A 26074-nucleotide genomic window follows, 5' to 3' on the forward strand; every position below is an offset into this window, starting at 1 on the left:
TCATCTTGAGGAATGGTGATTCGTTTAGTCCCAATAATTTTTTTATAGACTAATTAGTCCTTTTAATTTTGGAAATGTAGATTTAATATATTATTTAGGAATTGAATTTCCGATTATACCCATATTTATATATATATATATATATATATTTGTGCTAAAAAGGTAATATACACAATCTATAAGAATCAAATTGGTGATGAATTTTTATATGGGAATTTTTTTTATTTGGAAAACATTTCAAAATGAGTACAAAATTTACTTGAAATGTGAGATTTTTCAAACATTTTAAAAAGATGTGAGATTTTTCCAACATTTTAAAAGAAGTATAATTTCAAACTTTAACATTCCAATATAACGCTCAAACATAACACTTCAATGTAATATTTCAAAAAAACCCTTTAATGTGCTTTCCTCAAACATAACTCTAATATAACACTCGAAAAATACTCTTTACCGTAACACTCTATTATAACACACAAAATAATTTCTTAGTGTATTTTTTTCAAACGTAACACTCTAAAAAAGATGTGGGATTTTTCAAACTATTCTAAAATGATGTGAGATTCTTCAAACCATTCTGAAAGGAGTACAAAAATTCCTTACTAAATTTTGGTCAAATGTATAAATTCAAATTGTGAGTATTGCGTTTAGAAAAAGTACACTAAGAAGTTTTTTAGTATTTTTGTGTGTGTTACGTTAGAGAGTGTTACATTTGAAATTACATTGATTGGAGTGTTACGTTTTGAAAAAGTACACTAAGAAGTTTTTTTATGTGTTACATTGGAGTGTTACGCTTGAAAAAAGTACACTAAGAAATTTTTTAATGTGTTACATTGAAGTGTTATGTTTTTATTTGTAATGTGGAATTTGTACAGAAGGAAAATAAAAAATCTTTATAGTGCGGATTGTCCAAATGTGTAATTTCACATTTAGAGAAACTTACTTTTATCTCTCAAAAACTTAACCCAAATGTGTAAATGATTACCTTTTGTGTAATTTATACTTTAATGGACCTTTGTATTTACAAGAAAAAAGAGAGAGAATTAAATAGTACACAAGATCACATTAAAAGAATTTATACTTTAATGGGCCTCTATATTCATAAGAAAAAAGAGAAAGAATTAAATCGGTGGTGCTACATGCACCAATTAGTGTACACACTAGTATACCAACTAGTGTTATCATATCATTAATGACCTTATTTATGATACAAATTACAAATACCCAAAACTTCTAAAATTATGCCACATCATCTATTGGTACACTAGTGTGTACACTAATTAGTGCATATAGCATTATTCGAATTAAATAGTGCACAAGATCACAGGATGTGATTTATTAGTGCTTCACCTTTAAAATAAGAGTAAAAGTTCTACCAAATGTCCCACATAGATATATGAGACATTTGGTAGAAATTTTGGTAAAACTTTTGAAATATTTATTATTTTTGTTAAAATAATAACAACAATACTAATTTAAAATAAAAGTGAAAAAAAAAAGTCACGAAGCGTTTGGTTGCAAAGGGCTCTCTCTCTCTCACACTCACCTAGAGACACGGAGCTTGAAGAATGAGGAGAAGGAGAAGAAGAAGATGTCAAAAATTGATGCATCTGCGATTATTGGAAGAGCAATATCTTATAATTGGCTATTAAAAGGTACGCCGCCACCTGTCTCCTCATTTCTTTTGCTTCGTTCTTTCTCTACCATTTTTACAACACCTACTTCTTCTGCTCGTCCTCCTCCTTCTTCTTCTGTAATTACGAATCAACGAGTCAAGCTTTCTAAAACTGTAACCACACATCAATGCGATTCGAATTTCGATGATGCTGTTAATTTGTTTAATCGCATGGCCCAAATGCGACCATTGCCCCCCATTTCTAACTTCAACAAAGCTTTAGGGACTATTACAAAAATGAGTCATTAAGCCATTGCTCTTTTTCTTATTCTGAACAAGTTGCAACAGTTCCAAGGCATCCTGTTCGATATCTACACCTTCAACATTGCTATTAACTGTTGTTGCCACCTTAATCAAGTCCATGTTGGGTTCTCTCTTTTTAGTTGCCTCTTCAAACGCGGTTTTACACCTACTGTAGCTACCTTTAACACTCTGATAAATGGACTTATTTTGGAAGATAAAACCCATGAAGCTGTGGAGTTATTTAAGAAATTAATAACCAGTAGAGAAATTGAACCCAACGTGGTTATGTATGGAACCATTATTAATGGCCTTTGCAGAATAGGGAACACTATCAGGGCTGTTAGTTTGATTAGGATAATGGAAGAGGGAAGTTGTAAACCTGACACCGTAGTGTGTAACACAATCATTGATAGTTTTTGCAAGGATAGAATAGTGGATGACGCTCTCAAACTCTTTTCTAAGATGAATGAACAAGGTATTCATCGAGATGTTGTCACTTATACCTCTTTGATTCATGGCCTACATAATTTTGGAAGGTGAAAGGAGGCTACCAAAATGTTAAGAAAAATGTTGGATGCCAGTATTTCTCCAATTGTTCGTACATTTAGTGTGTTCATGGATGCACTTACCAAGGAAAGGAAGACAAAAGAGGCAGAGGGGGTACTTGAAGTCATGATACAAAAAGATGTGGATCCAAATGTAGTCACATACAGTACTCTAGTGGATGGATGTTGTTTGCAAGGCCACATGGATGAAGCAATCAAAGTGTTCAATACCATGGTGGATAGGGGCCTCCACCCTGATGTTGTTAGCTATAACATTCTAATCAACGAATGTTGCAAGAAGATGAAAATAGATGAGGCCATGCATCTCTTTCAAGAAATGCCTCGGAGGGGGTTGAAACCTAACATTGAAACCTTCAGTACTATCCTACAGGCCTTGTTTCAAGTAGGTAGATGTGGAGCTGCTCAGAAACTTTTTAATGAGATGCAAACTGTAGGAATAATTCCAGATTCTCAAACTTATGGTATCTTATTAGATGGGTTGTGCAAAAATGGGCATATTTCTGAAGCATTGTCATCATTCCATGTGATGGAAACTGAAAAAATCTAGAAATGCCTTAGATGTTGATTTGTGATTATATATCAATTTTAAGCAGTATATAACAATCCCAATTAAACAATCAAGACAAATCGACACAACGATTTTAATGTGAAAAAATCACAATTCGAGCACCTCCAATTGTGATAAAAAAATCACGGGTAACCGCCACAAAACAATCCACTAAGAAGATATAAAGGAATTACACAGGTATACTCTCAATTACCTAGCGAATCCACGCCCGAATTGAACCAACCCTTACGTGCCTCTTCTAACCCCGTCTTCACCTCAGAATTGCCTTGACGATGAGCCACACCAGAATCCACCAAAGCTTCAGGCTCGAATTCCTCGGAATCCACCGAAGAATAACTCTCTCTCTTATGTTGAATAAGCAAACAAACCTTTGATGTAACCTTCTTAAACCATGAGTTGAATACTCAATTAAAACATCCAAAATAGCCCCAGATATAAACCCTAGAACCCAAAAAGAAGATCTGGAGGCGTTATCCTAGATTTGGACTAAAACATGTATTTATAGAAATTTGTCCCACGATCTCCGCTCGAACGTCAGATTGGCCGCTCGAGCGGACCTACGCTCGAGCATGGAAAGTTCCGCTCGAGCGGGAAAAAACAACATCCAGTCTTTTTGCAGGCGAACAAACTTTTGAAACCTAGCATTCTTCGCTTGAGTGGGGGAATGTCCGCTCGAGCAGACAAGCAACTTTGAATGCATTTTTGCATTTTGCTTCGGGGGCGCTGCCTCGGACCCGCAAAGGGGCGCTGCCCCCTCGACCCCCGCGAGCTGACCGGGCAGCTCGATCCCCGTCATAATCAGCGAAGTGGCAATTTTGAAAGAATTAAACACCACAAACTTCTCTGCAAAGCACGATTTGGGTTGGATTCGCATCTAATAAACTCATAGCCTCATTGAAATAAAAGTGCGAAAACAAATACAACTGAAAGGAGTTTTGTCAAACGGTGGTTGCCAAAAATAAAAACCTAACAGAAAGGAACGGTTTAGATCATAATGTTGTTATGCACGGTATTCTCATTGACGCATTTTGCAAGGATAAAAAGCTTGATACTACAAAGGCCTCTTTCAATAACCTTTCTTCCAAGGGATTACATCCTAATGTTAAGACATACAATATGATGATACATGGTCTTTGTGAAAAAGGCCTACTGCATTAAGCTAAGGTGTTGTTTGTTAAAATGGAACAGAGTGGTTGCTTGGCAGATGGTGTCACTTACAACATTATTATCCGAGGATTTATTGGACAATACAAGTGCTTTGAGGCATTAATACTAGTTGAGGAAATGGTTCAAAGTGGTTTTTCAGTAGATGCATCCACTTTTCCCTTGGTCGTAGATATACTCTCAACGAAAGGACAGGATCCTGCTCTTCAAGAAGTGATGAAGAAGTTCATGCCAAAAGATAGTCATGGAATGCAAGAGAATGAGTAAATTTCTTAAGCTGTGAAGGTAAAACTACATTTATACTGAACCATATAGTCTATTCTTAAGTGAAAGTCTTTTGTTTTTCCTTTCTTCTTGTTACTGTAATGTGATCTTTAACTCCTGAATATGACATTTTGTAGCCTTTAGGGTTTGTTTACTTCCAAAGGAAAGCAGTGATCAAACAATTTTTACCTCGACTCTGATAAAAAATAAAAAATAAAGAACTATTTACCTCGACTCTTATATTTCTCTTTGGTTGCCTCTTTTGCTTAGTTAACTGTAATACAAATATGATACGACTAATATTTCGAGCATAACCTCTAGTGACATGAAAATTGATGCATTCCGTGTCATTGTACGTTCAATTCCTTTTTCCTTTCCTCCATATGATGGAATTTTGTGAACTCCAGTACCCTTTTTTTTTCCATGTCCTGTTTCTGCAATATTCTCAATTGTTTCATGTTGGTCAACTTTTTCTCCCGATATCTTAAGCAGGTTCAAACACTTATGTACTTGAGACTTTAACTTCAACCAATACTTTTGAAAAAGTAGACTATTGGTCATTAGTAGAAGATTAAAATTTGAAGGCCTTGATATGCATTTATTTTCATAATCTTCACATCTAGGAAGACATATATATAGAGGATAGGATAGGATTTGTTATTTGTCCTCTTTTTAGGCTTTAATGGTATCTCCTTTTTAAGGGGATTCCTATGTTTTTAATTTCTAGAGACTGGAGAGTTATGTGATTTTGTTTTTGTTTTATTCTTTGTTCTTTTTTTTGTAATTTCATCTCTTTTTCTCGGCTCTAGGCCAACTGTAGTACTAAGAGTATAACTCTAATCTAAGAAGATCAAGAAGGCTCCAAAGGACACGTAGCCGGGAAGTGGTCACTGCTACTCATGGAGTTTGACATTATATTTTATAAAATTTTGAGGTTTTCAATGGAAAAATAATATGAGGTATCCCGTTCTAATGCACTCCAAGAACTAAAGTCCTAGTTTATGTTTAATTATAGTTTTTTTTTTCGGTCTTTTTTTTTTTTTGAAAGCCAAGGATGCTTTGATAGTTTTTCATTTTCCAGACATGGTTTAATTATGGTCCATAGATCTCCTTTTGTAAGTTAATGTTATTAATTCTTATAAAATGATCTGTTATTTGGTCTGGTCAAAGTGTTTAAGATTCCTAGTTTCTACTCTTGGGGGGCTAACACTACAAGAATTCACACATTTGCCGACCACTTTTGCCGACCAAAAAAATTTTGGTCGCAAAAAAATGACATTTGGCGACAAATATTAATTAGTCGTGAATGATCATTATTTTTGGCGACCAAATATTATTGGTCGCAGAAGGATATATTTTAGCGACTAAAAAATGAGTTGGTCACAAAAAGTGGTATGCTTTTGCCAACCAACTACAAATTTGGTCGCGGAAGGTCACATATTTTTTGGTGACCAAAATTTTGGTCGTCAAAAACTTATTTTCAGCAACAAAAAAAAATTAATCGCCAAATTAGTACTTTTAGCGACTAATATTTTAGTCGCCGTTGATTGAGATTTGGCGACTAAAAAAATTTGTCGGCGAAAGTACATTTTCTGCGACTAATGTGGTCTTTTGGTCGCCAAAAGTTTGGAAGGGAAATTTGATTTTTAGTGGGGCGGGAATTGAAATTTTTCTGCGACAAATAAATTTGGTCGCCAATTACAAAATGACGTCGTTTTGTACCATGGAAGCAGGAAAAAAAAAAAAAAAAGAGCCCTAATCTCCATTGTCTCTATCTCGCTCTGTGTCTCGGTCCGCCCTCTCTCTCTCTGTGTTCTTTCTTTCAATCGGTGCCCTCAATCGGTGCCCATTCGCTCTAGCTGACTGAAGTCCCTCACCACCGTTGCTCACATCCGTCGCACATCGCCACCGCCGCAAATCGCCATCGCCCTCTGTCTTTCTCTCACACAGAGGGAGCGATTGTTGGGTATTCGCTGCTGTGGTTGTTGCTGAGTATTCGCCAAAAGCATACGTATGCATACGGTATCGTGATTTTTGCACTCTCTATCGTCGGTTGAAGACATTGTTTACTGGGCAAGGCTGGATTCTTCCTTCTACCTGGTCCTCTGTCGAACGGGTATCCAGAAAGATTTTTGGGAATGTCTCTCCTGATGTTGTTGCAGAGAGAAGTGCCCTAATTCAAGAGTGTTTACGATCCATTCTGCATTGCTTCTTGGTATGATGGTCTCTGATCACACATTGCTTTGCATTGCTTACGATCCATTCTGCATTGCTTCCTTCACTAGCTTGGATTTTCATCCTTCTTATCACACATTGCTTTTTGGTATGATGGTCTCTGATCGATTATTAGTTGACATCTGCTAAATAAAAATACATCTTCACTTCTTCTTGTTCTTCTTTCCTTTATTTGACATAGTCTCTTTAAAACAGTTGGTTCTGCTAGTGGTGAAATAACGCTTTGGGAGGTTGTGATGAATGAGAAACTGCTTTCAAAGCCATTCAAGATATGGGACATGACAAATTGTTCATTGCCATTTCAGGTTCCCCTATTATCTTTCTATGGTGATTACATTTTTTATACGTTTTCTAATTAGAAAATTCTTTGTTATTTGTCTTAGATTTCTACAATGTTGTATATGTAACATATGAGACATGTATGTAGGTTGTACGCTGTGTGTATGAATTAATTCTAACCAGATTTAGTGCATCCTAGTTTTGTGGACAGTAGTAATTTTAAAATGTTTATCAACTAGCTGTAGCTTAGTATTCATTTCTAGATCTTCCATTTGAAATCTTGAGAACATAGTCATAATTTGGAACTAAGGTTCCAATTGATGCTAACATTGTGTACACTGTGCTCCTTATGTGTTGGATACCCTCTAGCTATGAAGCACCAACACTTCAAAATGGGTGTCATGTCTGTGTTAGACAGGTATGGGACACAAACACGACGGGAACACACGTGTGTCAAGTCAATTTTTTTAATTAGTACTTTTTTGTAGGAATTTTGGGGATATTTCACAGAAACGCATGTCTTGTGTGTGGACAAGCCTCAAGACACCTTTGCGAGTTTTTTTTATATATATTCATATACATAGTTGATAGAAGTATATAATTTTCCCCCCATATCCCAACCGTGTCCGTATCCTCTTTTTTTAAAAATTGCCATGTCCTGTGTTTGTACCCGTGTTACCGTACCTGTATTCGTGTCCGTACTTCTTAGCCTTTCAGTGTCCTGCTTTCTTAGTTGAAACATGTTTTTTTGTCATGGGCTCTAACAATTAAGGGTGCAAACAGGCTTCCATTGTCAAAGATGAACAAGTATCTGTTACTCGTGTTACGTGGAGTCTAGACGGAAATTTTATAGGTACGTGCACTTTAACTTCTGCTAGATTTCAGATTGTCCATGTGCACATTTCTTATTATTTTTCATGCTGCAGGGGTTGCCTTTACAAAGCATTTGATCCATTTGTATTCTTGCACTGGTGGGTCCAATGACTTGCACCAGCATTTAGAGGTGAGTTGGGACATTGCTTCCTGGCCAATAAGAAATAAAATCTGTAACTTCTAATTGGCTTTCCATTCCTTTGTGGTTACAGGTTGAAGCCCATAATGGTCAAGTTAATGACCTGGCAAACAGCTATGTGTAGTGACGTGCGGAGACAATAAGTTGATAAAGGTGCGTGGATTGTTTTTAGGAAATTTTTTGATAGGTTTATTTGTTTATTTGCTTCTTCACTAAAGGAAACATTTGAAACAGGTTTGGATTTAACGGGCTGAAAGCTATTTAACTTTGAAGGGCACCCAGTGGTTGTATATTCTGTATGTCCTCATCAGAAAGAGAATATTCAGGTATCTAAGATAAAGGGAAATAATTTGTTAGTTGGTAACCTATTTAGCATTTAATTGATTTATAGATGCAAGTTATTTAGCCTTAAACATGCCTAGAAGATGTATTTTGACATTTTTGTAAGGAAAAAAAATTAGGGGAAAAAAAATGAGGTTAAAGAATTTGTTGGGTCTGATTTATTCTGATTGCCAAAATAACAACAAATCATGCATAGGTGTTGATTTTTTCTTGTACTAAACATACTTGGAAATTGTATTCTGACATTTTCACCAAACAATAGGTAAAAGAGGTCGGAATTTGTCGTACCCAATAGTTTCAAGAATCATATGAATCATTTAACATGAATCGAATTGTGAATCATGCGATTCACCATCGATTCTGTCCCAAAATAGATTCACATCGATCTATGCATGAATCATGAATTGAATTGTGAATCAAATCACGAATTGTAAGATATTGATAAGATAGGTACTATTTTCAACCACCATTTTACCTCTTAATTAATGGGAACAGTAGGACGTTATTGCTGTTAGAGATAGACTTTTATTTTGTGGAAGTTCATTTTTTAGCGGAGAACATGTTTTATTTACACAATGATTTCCACTTGTACATTTGCAGTTTATATTCTTAACTACTATTGATGGGAAAATCAAGGCCTGCTTTCCAGTTGGCCGAAATTATAGATCCTGCTCAATGCCAGTTGGTTACCATGCCAGACAGCATGGATGCAGTCAACAAGGTGTGTTCCTACTCATTTGTTGCTGCAGAATCTATCTATTCGATTATGCTCGACTGACACATCTATATCCAGGTTGCTTGACTACTCTATACAAATTCCGGTTTTGGTGTTTTGGCACTTGGGTCTAATGGGATTCAGAAGTTATGGAAGTGGACACGTAGTGAACAAAATCCAGGTGGAAAGGTAATAGCCAGTTGGGAGTAATTTCATTTGCATGTTTTCCTGTTTCTTTTCTTTTATTAGTCGATATTTGTGGAGGAGAATTCTGAACTTGGTGAGGGTCTAAAGGCCACTGCCAATGTTGTTCCACAGTAATGGCAACCAAACAGTGGTCTTGTTATGACTAATGATGTCACAGGTGTCAACCTCGAGGAAGCAGTGCCTTGCATAGCACTCTCAAAGAATGACTCTTATGTAATGTCAGCCTGTGGCGGCAAGGTTTCGTTGTTCAACATAATGACATTCAAGGTATGTCTGCACGTGGTTGTTAGAATTTTACAATTCACAATTCAATTTGTATGATCCGATACGAGTTTCAAGCAAAATGATTTGATTCGTGAAGTTGATTTTTATATTATGAGAATCTTATGATTCAATTGCGATTCACTGCAATTTAATTCTATTTGCATAATGCATGAAACTGTGTCGTTTTCTCAAAAAAAAAAAAAAAAAAGAAAAAAAGAAAAAGAGAAGAGATCAACTAATTATATTGATATACGTGGTTTTATATGTGTACATATATACGATCTAGTTATATTTATGAAGGATTAAAGATGAGATTGTTTTGAAATGTAGGTAATAACTACGTTTATGCCACCTCCACCTGCTTCAACCTTCCTAGCATTTCATCCTCAAGATAATAACATCATAGCCATTGGAATGGAAGATTCAACTATCCACAAATACAATGTTCGGGTGGATGAGGTAATTGCTTTCTATCATGTCCTATCAAATATTTGTGCCAATCACATAATTAGAAGCAATCTGATACACTTTGTGTTTTATAGGTTAAATCAAAACTTAAAGGTCACCAAAAGCACGAATCTGGATTAGCTTTTTCTACCAATCTTAACATATTGGTTTCATCAGGAGCTGATGCTCAGGTAATTTTTCTTACAGTTTTCCTTGTCATCTGAGATCATTTAACTATTTTCACTTTGAAAAACATCTAAATCCAGTGTTTGCTTTGAACCTAAACTCAACGAGAAATTGGGAAGGAGCTTCGTTCTCATACTTCTTCAGTTCCTCCTTGCAGAGACCTCATGTTTCAGCACCCAAGGACCAAACCTTGCGATCTTCCTGCCGAATTGCCTTTATCTATTGAGGGCATTTATTGATAGAGTTTTGTGGGACTTTTGGCGAATAATATTGAGGGCATTTATCTACTGTGGGAAGTGTTAAGTTTAGCTGTTAAGGCAATTGTGTTGGTTCTTTAGCTTAAAATGTGTGCAAAGCATATAAGCTCATTATCTGTTTGTATATATGCTTCAAAGAATTGTGACAGTTGCATATTGAGGTGAAATGCAGGGTATGTTCAACTTTATTTAGTCAACACTTGATTTCAATTACTCGATTGTGTTAATCTTTACCCATTATGTTGTTGTGAAATGTATCAACAAACTGCATTGCCACTGTAATCGATTTTGTGTCTTTAATCGATTTTGCATTTCCAATCGTTGCATAAGAAACTTATTGTTTTCACTATTTGCATCCTGTGCTAATTATGCTAGATGTGCGAATCAGATTCTACAGAATCTGACCAACATGCAGGTGCTAATCTTAAACCATATATCACGCATCCACTATTTGAGTCTTGCTTCATGTCTTACATTGTCTCTCCTATTGTGTAGTCTTCGTTCTTATTATTTATTTCCATATTAAAGTTGTGGCTTAGGATTCCATTAGAGAAGTCTGATAATGATGCTATGAATGGGAACTCTGATCATCTAGTGAGTATTACTTTCGCAATTGCAGTTGAAATCATATAGCTTACAAATCTACAGTTGAAGATGTTTATTTAGTCAAGTTGTTGCAGTTTGAACTTGCTGTATGTGAAATATGCCACTACCCAAAGTTGATCTTGCTTATTAGGGGTGGAGAGCTGGAGTGCATGCGTTTTAATTTTTTGATTTGTTTGAACTTAGCATATGCAAATGGAAAGTTATTTTGTCACGGAATTGCTTCCTGTCATCTTGGGGTTATGCCTCTCTCTTATGGCTGGATCATTTGCAGTTTCTTTGCTCCTGTCCAATTAATTTTTGAATCCTGAAGTGTGTTTTTTTTGGCCTAACAAGATTCATTTTTTAATTTTTGAATCCTGAAGGTCTTCAATAACTCATCATTTGTAAGATATGCTACCTAGAGAAGTAATTAGTGTCTGATATAACTGCTCAACCTCCAATTAGCAATCATTGAATTGTATTTGTGTTGGAGTAGGATTTGACAATGTATTTGTGTTGGAGTAGGATTTGACAATGAATTCTATGCTTGAATAACTATGCCTGAATGAATTCTATGCCTGATAGTTAACTATGCCTGAATAATTAGTATTTGTAAGATATGCTATCATTGAATTCTATGTTCAGAGGAGATGTGTGTCACATGTCTATATACGGTGCTTGTGGTTTTGTTAGAAGTTTGCATGTTTTGCTTTGGCATTACTGGTTCAGCAGGTTAACTTCATCTTTTTATATTGATTATAGTATCGTAAAGTGGTTGGACTTTGTCCCCTAATTTTTATGTCTCTTTGATTGCACATAGTTTATACCTTTTTAGTTTTGCACATGTTACAAGTGTTTCACTTCATGGTTGAATGTATAGTGAGTAACCCCCTTTGTTGTTGCAACCATTATCTCACTTAAAGAGCAGGTGGAGGGGATACAGGTATTTCACTTTTTTTCAAAATCTTACTGGCAGGGTTGTTATGGCTGTTAGCTTATTAATCATCGCGTACTGAAATTTGCAGGTACAACAACAGGTTATCTTCGGTAGTGCTGTTTCATAGTGACATAATTTTGGGCCATCATTGAAAAGTGGATCAAAAGTTGGGAAATCTAGCTCTAATGGTAATGGTGACCGACGGGCTGGAAATAGGGCTGTTTCTTCGGTATGTTCTTACCTTGTTTAAGTTATTTTCTTTTTGAACAATAACAAAGATATTGATTTTTTTCATGATTTGGGTAGAGAGTAACTTCAACAAAGGGTTCAAGGCCAGAATCAATCATGTCTGTTCACGAACTAGACGAGCACCCTTCCCAACATATTTCTTAACAAGTTCACGAAGCTAAATTGTACAAGACTACTTGGCAGTATAAGCATTTTTGGGAGGATTAAATATTTTTGGATGGATGTGTATGGATAACAAATATTAGTAGTTTTATTTGTTGATAGCTACACATGTATAACAAATAGTTATGTTTCAAATTGTTATGCTAGATGGATGTGACTTGTGAATGAAAACTTAAAATAATTGTATTGTGTCGAATGTTAATGAATTATGTATTGTGTCGAATGTTAATGATTCAGTTAATTTGAATGATGCTATAAAATTATAGGTTTATTATGGATTGAATGAATTATTAGAAATTACAGGTGTATTGTTTTCCTGCTTTGGCGACCAATTTATTAGTCGCGACAAATAAATAATTTTTTTTCGCAAAAAATAACAATTGCCGACCAAGAGTTTTGGTCGCAAAAAATACATCTATTGCCGACCAAAACAGCTCTTGGTCGTGGAAACTCACTTTTGCCGACCAAAAGTTTTGGTCGCGAAAAGTAACAAATGGCAACCAAATTTTTTGGTCGTGGAATGTCACAATTGACAACCAAACTTTTTGGTTGTTGAATGTGATAATTGGCGACCAAACTTTTTGGTTGCGAAATGTGTCAATTGGCGACTAAGATATTTGGTCGGGAAAATATCACTTTTTGCGACCAAAGTATTTTAACGACAAAATGAATTAGTCGCGGTAATTAAATATTTAGCGACCAAAAATTTAGTCGGCAAATTCAATTTTTCCCGACCAACCAAAATTTTGGTCGCGAATTACTTTTGCCGACCCTCAATTGGCGACCAAAGTAGCGACCAAAAAAATTGGTCGCGGATTACTTTTGTCGACTAAAAATAGACTTTTAGCGACCAATTTTTTGGTTGCCATAAGTGTTAATTCTTGTAGTGTAATAACTAATAAAAGAAGTCCAACAGATATATCTACGTATGAGCCTATTAAATGATGTCTGGATTCAAGGGAATTTGAGATTACTTTTGTTTGGTGGAACTCAACTCCTAAGAGGATGAAGCACAAGGACTCTAACCAAGATTTCTATGTTGTTCACTATTTCTTCCTCGTACTCTTTCTTGCTCTAATCAACTCTTTCCAACCTTGGAATCTTATTCTCTTAAGTGTAATCCTTAACAAAAATTTGGCCCTAGCAATTAAAAACCACATGAAAAGAAAAGAAAAATCCAAAAAAAAAAGAGAGAAAACTGAGGATAAGTTTGTATTCTCAGGTTACTGTTTTGTCCCAAAATAGTTATTGTTTGTTGCCAAAACCCTACCGACTACACTACCTAGTCCTAATGAACCCTAACATTTTCCCTATTTGTTGTCTTGTTATTTAATTTGTTTTCCTGATTTTCCAGCAGCTTAATGGCAATAAGCGTAGCAGCTTATCACATTTGAATCTAATCCTATATGAACTCCATTTTATCCTCAAATTTATAAAGACTTTCTTTTATCTTTAGGATAATTAAACCATATCCTACACATCAATCAACTATTTTTTTCTCTCTCCTATCTCATTCTCTCGCATCCCACACATCAATCAATCATTTTTTCTCTCATACAAGTTTATTCAATTACAAAAAAATACAAATCATCCCAAACTAAAAAACTCCAATTTTGTAAAAACTATTTTCAAAATATACAACCAAACAAATTTTCAAATTTTGAAAACCCTTTTTCAAAACTTATCTTTCAAAATTGATTTCAAAACCAAACCAAACACAACCAAAAGCTTTCTGAAACCGTTGCCCACCATTCAACCAATTGTGAGATGCATTATTTAAGTCTATTATCTCTTTTCTTTTCACCCATATCTTTTATTATGTTGATTTAAAAGCTTATGTGATTGAAATTTTTATCATAGCAGAATTTTTGGCTACAATAGTGTAAAGAAAGTAATTATCCACTGGTAGTACTACCAATGTGGGAAGTGAAGGGGCTGGACTATGAGTTCTGTGGGCTGCTGTTTGCCTTCCCTAGGGCTATGAGTTTTATGTTTTTGTTTTCTCTTTCACTTTTACTTTTATTTTTTAATGAAATTTTGTTGTTGCTCAAAAAAATATATGTATAGAGGGGCTGGACTACACAGTAGAATGTTTATTATTAGAATGCGTATTTTCTATTTCATTTCCTGTTTACTTTTGTTATATAACTATGTTTCATTGTTGAATTATCTTATCAGAATTAACTGCCTCGAATTACTATTTAGCATAGAACATTGCAGAGATTGCACTTGTCACCCATTCTTTTCCCTTATGTATTGCACTAGTTTACCTCATTTGCTCCCTTTGTATTCTTTATTATTGTTTATTGTTTTGCTTATAGCTGTCACATTTGTTGCAGTGGTTCTACTATTTGCTCCCTCCCTTCCTTTTCTCCTCTATATGATCAAATTTGGTAAACCTTAGTACTCTGTCTCTCTCTCTCTCTCTCTCTCTCGGCAAGAGCACAGAGAAGAAATTTCAAGAAAAACAAAGATGGTTGTCTTTATTTGAAGGATTCTCCCATCTCAGCAAATCATTGGTTGTTTTAAGAGAATGTCAAATTTGATTTATATTGTTTAGCCCTTGTCCTCTGATACACATGGTGAGAAAGAAAATTTTCGAGGCATATCTACCAAGAAAGCTAGAAGCATTTTCAGGAACAAAGTTGTACAAGAATTGAAGCCTAATGCAGATGAAGCTCAGGAGTTGCTTTAATTGGAAAGATCAGTTTAACTTGCAAGTTGAGAAGTAGTAATTAAAGAGTTCCATACTGGGGAAGTTTGTCTTGGCTTGCCACCCACCCTCAATATGCAAACCCCACCCAGCTTTGGGGCCCTTCCTTGACGCCACAAATGGAATATCATAAAGCTGCACACAATATTTCAAGTAAATCTTAAATCCGACATGGCTCATTTACATGGCTATTTAGGTTTTCAGTGCTTGTTAATATAGTGGCTAGTTGTTGTCTGTGCCTACTTTTGAAACTATCTGTTGAGCTAATCTTTTTCCAATTAATTTTAAAGTCCACTATATATTGTTGATCCGTCCTTCATTGCTCTTCAACAAGGTATTGTTATGATCAAAATTGGTGTTGGTTATGAATTATTGTGGTGTTAGTTTTTGGTTATGGGCCACTGTGGTGGTGGAGCTTGCAAATTATCAAATCAAAGTTGGTTAGAACTTGTAGTGTTTGGTTATATCTTAAAGTGGTATTACTTATTGCTCATTTGTGGGAGAGCTTTAGATATGACTAAATGGTTCTTGGATAAATCCAAAGTAATACTGGTTATGACCCAATATGATTATAATCAATAATTTATATTAAATTTTTTTTAACCAAATCGCTGAACGTAGATGTATATATGGTATATTTTTTTCTTTTTTCTTTTTTCTTTTTTGTGAAAATGTGTATACGTTATTGTATCAGACATATTTGCAAAAAAAAAAAAAAAAATACATATCATATGTACTTACTTTTAGCAATAGAGTGTAATGAAATGAACATATTTTTTGATGAAAAAACTTAAAAGTAAAAATCTTATTTGATTTTGCTAAAAATATTACTCCATAAAAATCAATTTATTTTTAGGAATATCAACAAAATTACTAAAAGACAATTTAATTTTCATACTTTGAAAAGTTCTACCACCTCCCATTTAGTTATGCTAATATAGAGATGTTAATAGGGTTTCATAACATTATTAAGATTATATATTTAACTCTTCACCAAGAGTAAAAGCTTCAAAACATTCATAAAACTCTTTCTAAATAAAAAATAATTAAAAAAGAAACATCAGTTTTTTTTTTAATTATTAAACAATAATCACTATTACCAAAACCATTATAATTGAAATAACACCATTTAACATATAAGATGAAAGAATAACTACTAATTAATGGTGTTTAAATTACTCAGTGAATTGAAAAATCAAACTGAACAAATTTCTTTGAATTTGGTTAGTTTGGTTTTTGAGTACATTGCCTTACTTTCAGTTCTTCTAATCATCAAACACATAGGATTTGATTGATTCTAAAATTTAAAACTTGCCTAAATCAAATCAACTCAAGAACCCTTCTCTGAAAAGCCTTTTTCTCGTTTTTTCTCTCAATGCACATCTCTCTATTCTTTAATCTCTCTTGTTTTTATCCCTTCCCTGAGTGGTTGATGGATAAGCAGGAAGTTGTGGGCTCCTGCCCTCCGTATTATACTAGACTCTCATTCTTTTGCTCACAACTAGTGAGCTTTCCCACAGAGGAGTTGTGATGCGACTGGAGGTGCAGCAGATCTGCAACTGACATTGGTTGACGATGCCTTTGGCTTAGCTTGACCGAGATGAATTACAGCATGTCCCACCAGCCAGGCATACAATTGATTGGTCTCACACATTGCGTTTTCTATGTCCTCATTCCGGGTCAAATGCCAATTTGGGTGTGATCAAACCCGTCTAGATGAGGGAGTCGAATATCCAGCTCCATTTCTAGTTCGTGCTTCGCACTTGGCCTGATACCTCACTACTTGGAGGATGAGAGAGCTTTTGGCCTTCTGCTGTTAGCTTCAGTTATGCCCTTTCTGGCGAATACGTTGATAATGGGGAACAGACAGAAAACTTGACTCAATTGTGCCCCTAGTTCATCATTTTGACCTTTTTTTGTTTTGGCTTTCTACAAAAACAAATTTTGACCAATATCAGAGTTAGATTAACATGCTTATTCGATTTTCTAATTTGAAATCATGCAAGTCAGGTTGTGAGCACTGGAAATTTTCCTTTTTTGGGTCCAAAAAATGGTCCAGTTTTTGAAAAATGGAATAATTTTCAAGAAAACTAGTCAACCTCACTAAAAATCTTCAAAACTATTTTTGCAAATGGCCATTGCTCAACCAACACGGAATCTACTCTCGAGATGCACAATCTCATATCTGAACTTGATTTGTCTTGCAGCTAAATCTTGTAACGGAATAGGATAACAGAATTAGAATGCAAACGAGCCAATTTGCACATGGATAAGATAGTCGAGTTAAACAAGGATCAGCCAATTAACATGGATGAGACCAGCAAACTGGAAATGATTGGGGCCAAACTTTAGGATGAAGTTTCCTACGTATCCTTAGTTCCGGGGTTGAGTTTCATTCGGGTGTTAAGACTCTCCTTTTGCGCTCTAACTTTTGCCAAAGCCGCCCTTCCAGGTTTTCAACCTTGCGAGCTATGTTTTTCTTTTCTTCTTTTCTTTTCCTTTTCCTTTTTTTCCTTTTTTTTCTTTTCCTTTTCTCTGCTCTAACTTTTGCCTAGGTTGCCCTTTTGGGTTTTCAGCCCAGCGAGCCTCTCAAGGCTAGAAAATTTTAACTTGTTCATGTTGATTGACTGTAGGATCTCTAAGCCATCTGAATCCAGGAGAATGGTTGTTGTTTTTGATTAAATAGTCTTAATGATGTAAGAGCCCATCTAATTGGGGTTTGAATTTGCCCCTAGTGTTGTGGACAGAAACTCGGTCGTCCTTCAACAATAAATTTTCTTCTTTCAAATTTTGGGATTGGGCTTTCTTGCCAGTCTCCATTGGCTTGAGAAATGACCCAATTTTGAATCTTTGAGCACATCTGACATTTTTGCCCCTAGTTTAAGGACTACTTCTGATCTAACTTTGCAAGCTTCCTTTGATGAGATCTAACCTTCTTGATCTGATCTTCTTGCCCCTAGTTCAAGGTTTGCTTCCGATCCGGCCATACAAGCCTTATATTGTGATTGATTGTTTGAACATTCTGAGTCAAGGTTCAAGGTTTGAAAACAAAGGGGTCGAGTCTTGAGGCTGAGAGCGATCCTATGCTGCACAATCTCAAGATCAATTCCACGCATGTCTTCATAGGACCACGCAAAACATTTTTTGAAATCTTTTAAGAAAGCAACTAGTCGTTCGCACTCTCCTGAAGACAATGTAGAACCAATCTGGACTAAGCCAAGATCCTTCTCAGTACTCACATTAACAAACACGATCTCATTCATTAAGGGCTTAGCATGCCTCCCTTTCTCTCAGTTGATCAAATTTTTGCAAATCCCGAGGAATTCCTTCCTCTTTGTTCTCATCATAGTGTTAGAAAAGTTTTGAAAAACGTAGGTCAATGCAATGATTTCAAGGCACAGAAAAGTAAGTGAAAATCTCTACCGTTTCATTCAGATCTTCTGGAGCAACTGGCTCAATGGCAAAAACAGACGCAAAAGAAAGAGTGTAAAAGACAAACACAAAACAAGATAATGATATCTGAGGTAACACTCCCGAAATCACCCGACTCTAACACAACAGGACTAACTTGATACAACAAGACAGACTCAATACCCAAGTCAGAAAGTACAATAAACAGCATTTTTAAATTGCTCAAAATAGTGCGTGCCATCCACCACATTTGGAGTAAAATGAGCGTCATCAGTAGGTGGTTCATCCCCCAATCACATAGTCACATTATCCTCCAAGTTCATTGATTCAGTGCCGATAGACTTTGCAGGACCTGGTGCGATGATGACCTCGTTGTCAATCAGATCTTGAACTTCATGGCGAAGACGATAACAACCGTCAGTGTCATAACCGGTTTGTTGATGGAAGGCACAGTACGTGGCAGCATTATGCTTGGCTGGAAGGGGATTTAGGAGAGGTCGAGGGTCAAGGGGTTTAAGATGGCCTTGTCCTACGAGGATTTTGAGAGCTTTGGATAAGGTCATATAAAGTGAGGTGAAGACCCTCTGGCCTCGGGCCTAATGGCTTGAGGTTTGTGAAGTTGTGTTGGACGTACCGGCAAAGAGGTTAGCAGGTGCTGACTCGATTTGATGATCTCTTTCGAGTGTAGGATTGGAGCTGAAAGGAGCATTTCTGGTATGACAGCCTTTTTCATGGCTTGCCCTTGGATTCGAAATGCCTCGAACCTGAGTGGCAAAAGTGCCATCCACAGTCTTTGCAACAACTACAAGCAGTTGCTATTTGTTTAGTCTTTCGGCTTTCAAAGCCTCAACAACCCACTGAAGATGTTCATAGGGACCAATGCTTGCCCCTACCTTGTTCTTGCCATTTGCCTCCACTTTGCCCAGGGATTGGGTCGCTATATCAGAGCGGAGCCCAATTGTTGTCGACATGTCATTACCCAGACCTGAGATAGCTTCGGGTTAGCCATTTTCAATTGTAGCTTGGCCCAAGATTGGGGAGCCTTTTGGTGTGAAATTTCTAGCATGTGATGTGGTCGATGATGGAACCAAAACCCCAAAGGCTAAATTTGGCATTGTTCTTTGAAGATCTTCAATCATGCTCATTAGCTCAAAAGTAGTGGGTTCATGGGTTTGAGATGTTTGGTGCTCAAGTGCATCCATCATACACAAGTCCATGCTTTCTGGAATGAACACCTCAGGCTTTGGTAAATGGGCCGAGGTGATATATATGCTGGGGTTATAAGTAGATGGCAGTGTATGGATTAGATTGAGGTGTGGATGAGGTACTTGGTCATTGGGGTCTTGAGGTGGAGCTATCGTCTGGTTGTCGATGAGATCCTGGACCTCATGACGAAGACGGTAGCAACGATCGGTGCCATGACCACGTTGTTGATGGTACACATAGTATTTGGTGGGGTTATGTGTAAACACCCCATTTTTGACCGTCCTTAAGACTCAGACGTCATCGATTGAGCGCTCGGTGATGGTGCATGCTGTGCTCGTTTAGAGGTTTCGGAGTTTTGGCTAAGAGCCTTGCCTCCGGGCCTCTAAACTCTTTGTGCTTTGGCTCGGTTTGTGGACCGAACCTTGTTTTCTCTTCCCGGAGGGAGGGCGAGGTCTTGTAGACCATCTCTTTGTGGTCGTAGACCACTTTTTGTGGTCGTAGGCCACTTTTCCCGTCTGGAGACTAGTTTTCGATTTTTAGAGCCTTTGGCCGCGCGCCTTGTCTCGGGACCACTTAACGTTCTCCATTTCGCGTGGTTTTTGAACCACACCTTGTTGCCTCTGCCTAGAGGGACACTGTGGTCCGGGAGACCACTTTTGTGGTTGCATACCACTTTTGATGCCCTTAGACCAGTTTTCAAGGCTTTCGGTCGCACGCTTTGCCTCCCGATCTCTCGTCTTGCATCCGCTTTGGTTTGTTTTTGGTACAAACCTTGTTTTCCTTGTTTGGAAGGTGGTACAAGGGTGGGAGACCATTTTTCCTTCTGCCAGCCAGTTTTCTGGTCGGACAACTGGCTTTCTTGGTCCTTGAGCCACATTTTCTAGTCGACCACCACACCACTTGCTTGTTTTTGGTGCCTAGATCTCTCCCACCTATGGCCGACCAGTTGTTGTCCTGAATGACCACTTGAAGTGGTCGGCCGACCACTTTAAATAGCAGGCCGACCATTTCAAGTGGTCGACTGCTTTTTCACACCTTTTTAGAGATACTTTCCTCCAGCTAGCACAGTTGGAGGGCATGTGAGCCATCCTCCATACACGTGTATGGAGGGATTTCCTTGGCCCTTAGCTTCTCCAAGAAGCTTTGGTTTTTGTCTTCTATAAGAGGGAGGCTCCTCCTCCCTCCTCTAAGTTCAGAAAAATGGGGTTTGAGTGTTAGATATAGTTTTGTATCTATCTTGCTTTGTTCTTCATTTTTGTGCCTTAAAAGTGTAGATTTGTCGCACTTTAACACACAAACACATACTTAAACACCTTGCTTAGGTTACTGAGGCTTCTTGAAGTTGTTTTTGGTGTTCTTGGGCTGGTTTGAACTCAAAGAACTTGCTGGAGTTGCAGTAGTAAAGAAGGTCTTCAAGGGTGAGTCTTTGACCTTTAAATCTCCCATTTTTTCTTAAGCTTTTAGACCAACTTGCATGCTGTTTTAAGCTTGCTCTTAACTAGAAAAAGTTTTGTTTTTAAGTGCTTAAAATAGTTGTTTAAGGTCACTTTTTCGTTGGGGGTGGTTTACCCCTTCTTAGGCCTTGTTAGGCCTTGTTTTGAGCCATCCCTTTAGGCTCTTGTTGAGCCCTTTGCATGACCTTTCTACCACTGAAATCTAGAAGATTTTCAGTGGTGGGAAGGTGGTTTTGAAGTCCTAAATAGGAGAGGGTCATCCCCTCTCCTTGTGTATTGTTTACTTGCTTTGAATGCCTCATATGTGAGCATCTTTCTTAAGCTTATGTTGGCCATATCTTAGCTTGTATTTGTGATTATTTTGTTGTGGCATGTCACTGTTTTTGCTTGGTTTTGTCACTCCATGCATGCCTAATACACTTGGGGTGTGTTTGATTGGGGAGATAAGGGGGGGATTATTTACTGTGCGGATTGTAATCCGCACAGTAAATCCAATCCGATGTTTGTTTTTTTTTTAGTCCGCCGGACTCTTTATCCCCCATATGGGGGATTATACTATCCTAGGGAGGGTGTGGGACAATTTTGGAGGGATTATTTACTGTTGGGATTAGGTGGTGAAATGACCATTTTGACCCTCTACTATTTAATTATGTATTATATTTAGTAAAATTCAATAAAATTTAAATATTTCAATTTAAAAATAAAATAATTTTATTTAAATTTTTATTGATGTTTTATTTATTTATTTAAATAATTTTTTATTGATATTTTATTTTAAAATTTTGTTTATATTTTATTTAATTCCATTATTTAAATGTTAATAGATGTTTTATTTAATTTCATTATTTAATTATTATTATTTTTTTTAAAAAAATTTATTGGAAATTTTAATTAAAAAAATAATATAAATTTTTATTGATATTTTATTTATTTATTTATTTATTTTTTTAAAAAATAAATTTATTTAATTGTGTAAAAAATAAAATAAAATAAATTTTTATTTAATCTAGCTAAAAATAATTAAAATATTAAAGATATGTTTAATATTGCTATTACTTAGTAAACAATTGAAAAAGGGTAAAATAGTTTTTTGTTCATTTATCCTATCCAGTCTGTCCAACCAAACGTTGAATTCACCAAAAATAGTTCTTTCTAGACATCTAATCCCATGAAAAAATAAACACAGGATACATATCCAATCCAACCAAATAGTTCGGGGGATTCACAGTCCCAGGACTCAAGTTCGATGGATTATAATTCTCATTTATCCAGTCCGTCCAATCAAACACACCCTTGTAGTGTAAATCACACAAACTAGTCTTGTATACCTCATGTTTGAGCATGTGTTTCTAGCTTGTTTTGGGGCCATCTCTGTAGGGTTTTGGTGTTACTTTAACATGCCTCAGATCTGTTTTGGTTTGGTTTGGTTGGCTCTTGCATGCCTAATACACTTGTAGTGTAAATCTCTTAAACTAGCTTTGTATGCCTCATGTTTGAGCATGTCATTCTAGCTTATTTTCTTTCCATTTCAGCATGTTTTTGGTGATGTTTTGCCATGCCATGACTCTATTTGGGTTTGGTTTGGTTGGCCTTTGCATGTTCCATGCACTTGTAGTGCTTTTCCATGAAATAGCCTAACATGCATCATGCTTTGGCATGTCATTTTAGCATGCTTTTGCCTTAGCTCTGAGAAGACTTTGTTCATGTTTTACCATGTTTAAGGTCTGATTTGTGTTGTCTTGGTCATGCATGACTTGCTTTGTATAGCCATGATTCAATCTAGCTTGTTAGCTTTGTGTATTGAGTCCCCTTGCATGCTTTACTTGGCCTATTTCAATGATTTGACATCATTTATTATGTGATTTTAGTGCATGTAGTGTGGTCATGCATTCACATTTGTCACTTATTCAATGCGTTGGAGGGTTTGTCCCTTTATGCCTTAATATGAACCATTGCGTATGCCTTCATGCCTTAGCTTCTGAGCCATCATTTCAATGTGTTTTTGGGATTATTATGCCATGATATAACTCTGATTTTTGTTGGTTGAGTCATCCCATGCTTGGTCTTAATAGGTGTAGTGTAATCCACCTTATTTGCCTTGTATGCATCATGCCTCATGCTCACCATGCTAGCTTGTTTTGTCTTTCTTTCATACATGTTTTAGTCTCATTTTAACATGTTCTAGGACTGTTTTGGGTTGCCCTAACCACATGCTTCATGTTTTGTGTACTTGTAGTGTAAATGCTCTTGCTTGCCTCAAGCTTTGAGCACCATTGCATGCTTCATTTGTGTTGTGTACATGATTTGGCATCACTTAACCTGACATTTCAGAGCCTATAGCATTGCCATATTCCCACTTCATTCATGCTTTAAGTGCCTTTGAGTGTTGTGCTTTTGTTGCCTAGTTTGTGGCCACGTGTGTATGCTTGCATGCCTAGGTCTTTGAGCCACCATCTCAGCATGTTTAGGTCCTTGTTTTGACCTATTTAAGCTCTGTCCATGCTTGGTTCATGCTTTTGTGTCATGTATTGCATGCCTCCTTTGTAGTCCTATTTGATAGTTTCATGCTTTAAGGACCCTTGCATGCTATACTTGTGTTGTTTGAATGATTTGGCATCTTTTCTTACCTCATTTTAGTGCACTTAGTGTTGTTACACTCCCATGTTTTTCACTCTTTAAGTGTTCTTGAGAGTTGCACTTTAGTGCCTTAATTGGTGAGCCAATTGGCATGCATGTTTGTATGTGTTTTCGGTGCCTTCATTTTAGCATTATGGCAACTGATTTGGGCATGGCTGAGGTCTACCCCTTTTGGTTTTTAAGTCCATTGAGTATGTGGTTTGCATGTTGTTCCATGCTTGGTGTGTTGCATATGGTTGCCATTGTTGCATTGCATTGTGCATGCATGCATTACATTGTGTTAAGAACCTTATGATTGCATTGCATTGAGTATGCCATCTAGTTCTTAGCGTTCGACATTGTGTATGCCATGTTATTCCTTGCATTGTGTATGCCATGTTGTCTATTGCATTGTGTATGCCCTGTAGTTGCATCCTGTTTTGCATGTCTTGCATTCCATGTTGTTGCCATGTAGTTGCATTTGCATGTTTGCATGCTAGGGTTGCATTACATTGCATTGAGCATGCCATGTTATGTGTTGCATTGTTGCTTAGATTGGGTGTTAATCCGAGCACAAGAAACGAGGGACGTTTCATACTTCAAGTGATGAAACGTATCTCAATTCTCGGTCGCCGACGCTCTTGATCATACATGATAGAGTTTTAGGCTTTATGTGTTTACTTGTGCATTCATTTTACATTGAATTGTGCAATTTCGCCTCTCGGCCATCATGCATTGAAATGCGCGATTGGTGGCCCGAGGGTCGAGAACCACACTCCCTTGAGTTCATCACATGATAGGGAGGGTGGTTGTACAAACATATCTTGCAAATACATTGACATGCCTTTTTTTGCTCTCTGTTGCAGCAAACTGGAATTCAACAGCAACAACTGGCGGCCAGCCAGAAAAACTAGCTGACCGACCACTTTTCCTAGTTTTCAACAACCAAAAGTGGTTGGCAGGTAGCTAGAGAGACCAAAAGTGGTCGGCCACCCTCCCACAGGTTTCCCAAGGTGGAGTTTCAGCTTTCTGGAGCTTTGTGCAAGTTTCTGAGGACAAATGAAAGTAGAGGCAAATTGGGGCATCACATTGGATTTCCGAACGAGGCAACCGGGCATGCATGCATTCCTCTCCCTCTGAGGCTCCTGATTTATTGCTTTCCTTAACTGCCATGCTTAAATAGCTAGCTTTTTCTTTGGTTTGTAATTTAATAGTTAATGCGTTAGCTATTCAATTTGTTTTTGTAATAATTAGTTCACTAGGATTAGTTAATTAATTTGTTGTGTAATAATTAGTTTAATTAGCTTAGATTAGCTAGTTAGCTCTTTATTTGGTCCCTCCAGCGAGAGGGCGTATTGTTGCAATAAGCGTGCGTGTGTGTGATGCATGTCTTCCAACCTCCATTTCTTTCTGCTTTTACTTAACCGCTTACGATGGTTAGTTTTAGGGCATATTTCATTTAGCATACCTTATGCTCGCATGTTTGTATCCATTCATCTGTATTGCATGCACCGGGCTTGGCGCATCATACTAACTGCATTGTATTTCAATTCCTATTTGAACACATGTTAATCAAGTTGCATCTCACATGACATCTTAGAATAGCCGAGCCTGTTTCTAGTTGCATTTTCGTATGTGTTGCATTAGCCATCATAACATGAGCTAGGATCATGCATGATTTCTAACTAGTTCTTTGTTTTGGCTCGGGTACACTATGAGTGTTTACGCTTTAGCATACTGCATGTGTGTTAATGCTGCCATGAAAGCATGCTTGCCATGAAGCTAACTGCTTATATGATATAACGCCTGAATGCCTGTAGGTGAAGGTTGGATTACTTGAATTGGAACAATTCATTGAAATCCGCGTTTTAGCCTACTTATGAGTAGCAAACTTCATACCATTTTCAAACGAATATGCAATGTTTTGTTCCAAATTAGGCGATCTAGTCTATACTTGTTTGCCGTGTGCATCACATAGTAAGATTAGCTAATTAACCAAAATAAGAACACGTGTTTTCAAAAACAAGATATCATGCTTAGTACAGGCCAATCTTTGATCGGGTGAGCAGGGGTGATCATTGCATGACCTTCCCCTCTCGTACCCAAGTTCCTGAGCCGAGGCAACTTTGGTGATGACGAACACGTGGCCTTCGGCACGAGTCGGGGTTTCCTAAATTTCCCAAAAATAAAATAGGTGGCAACTCTGTATCTGGCAAAGCAGTCCATGTTTGGCACTTCTTTATTAAAAATCAGTTTTCCAAAATGATTTGCTGGATGTGGACTCTTTGGTGATTTATCGGTCTTATATCGCACATTG

General features: G+C 36.9%; 1 protein-coding gene across 1 annotated transcript in view; it reads left to right on the plus strand.

The window, feature by feature from the left end:
- The first annotated feature begins 1524 nt into the window (after window positions 1–1524).
- LOC114272040 (uncharacterized) overlaps window positions 1525–26074 on the plus strand; it is a 183703-nt gene continuing 159153 nt past the window's right edge. The window contains exons 1-2 of the transcript XR_014333602.1: window positions 1525–1655; window positions 4241–4501. The gene's annotated coding sequence lies outside the window, so the exon portion shown is untranslated. The remainder of the gene's footprint in view (window positions 1656–4240; window positions 4502–26074) is intronic.

The sequence above is a fragment of the Camellia sinensis genome, chromosome 6, assembly GCF_055761805.1.
Source record: "Camellia sinensis isolate YWXY chromosome 6, ASM5576180v1, whole genome shotgun sequence".
Lineage (NCBI taxonomy): Eukaryota > Viridiplantae > Streptophyta > Magnoliopsida > Ericales > Theaceae > Camellia > Camellia sinensis.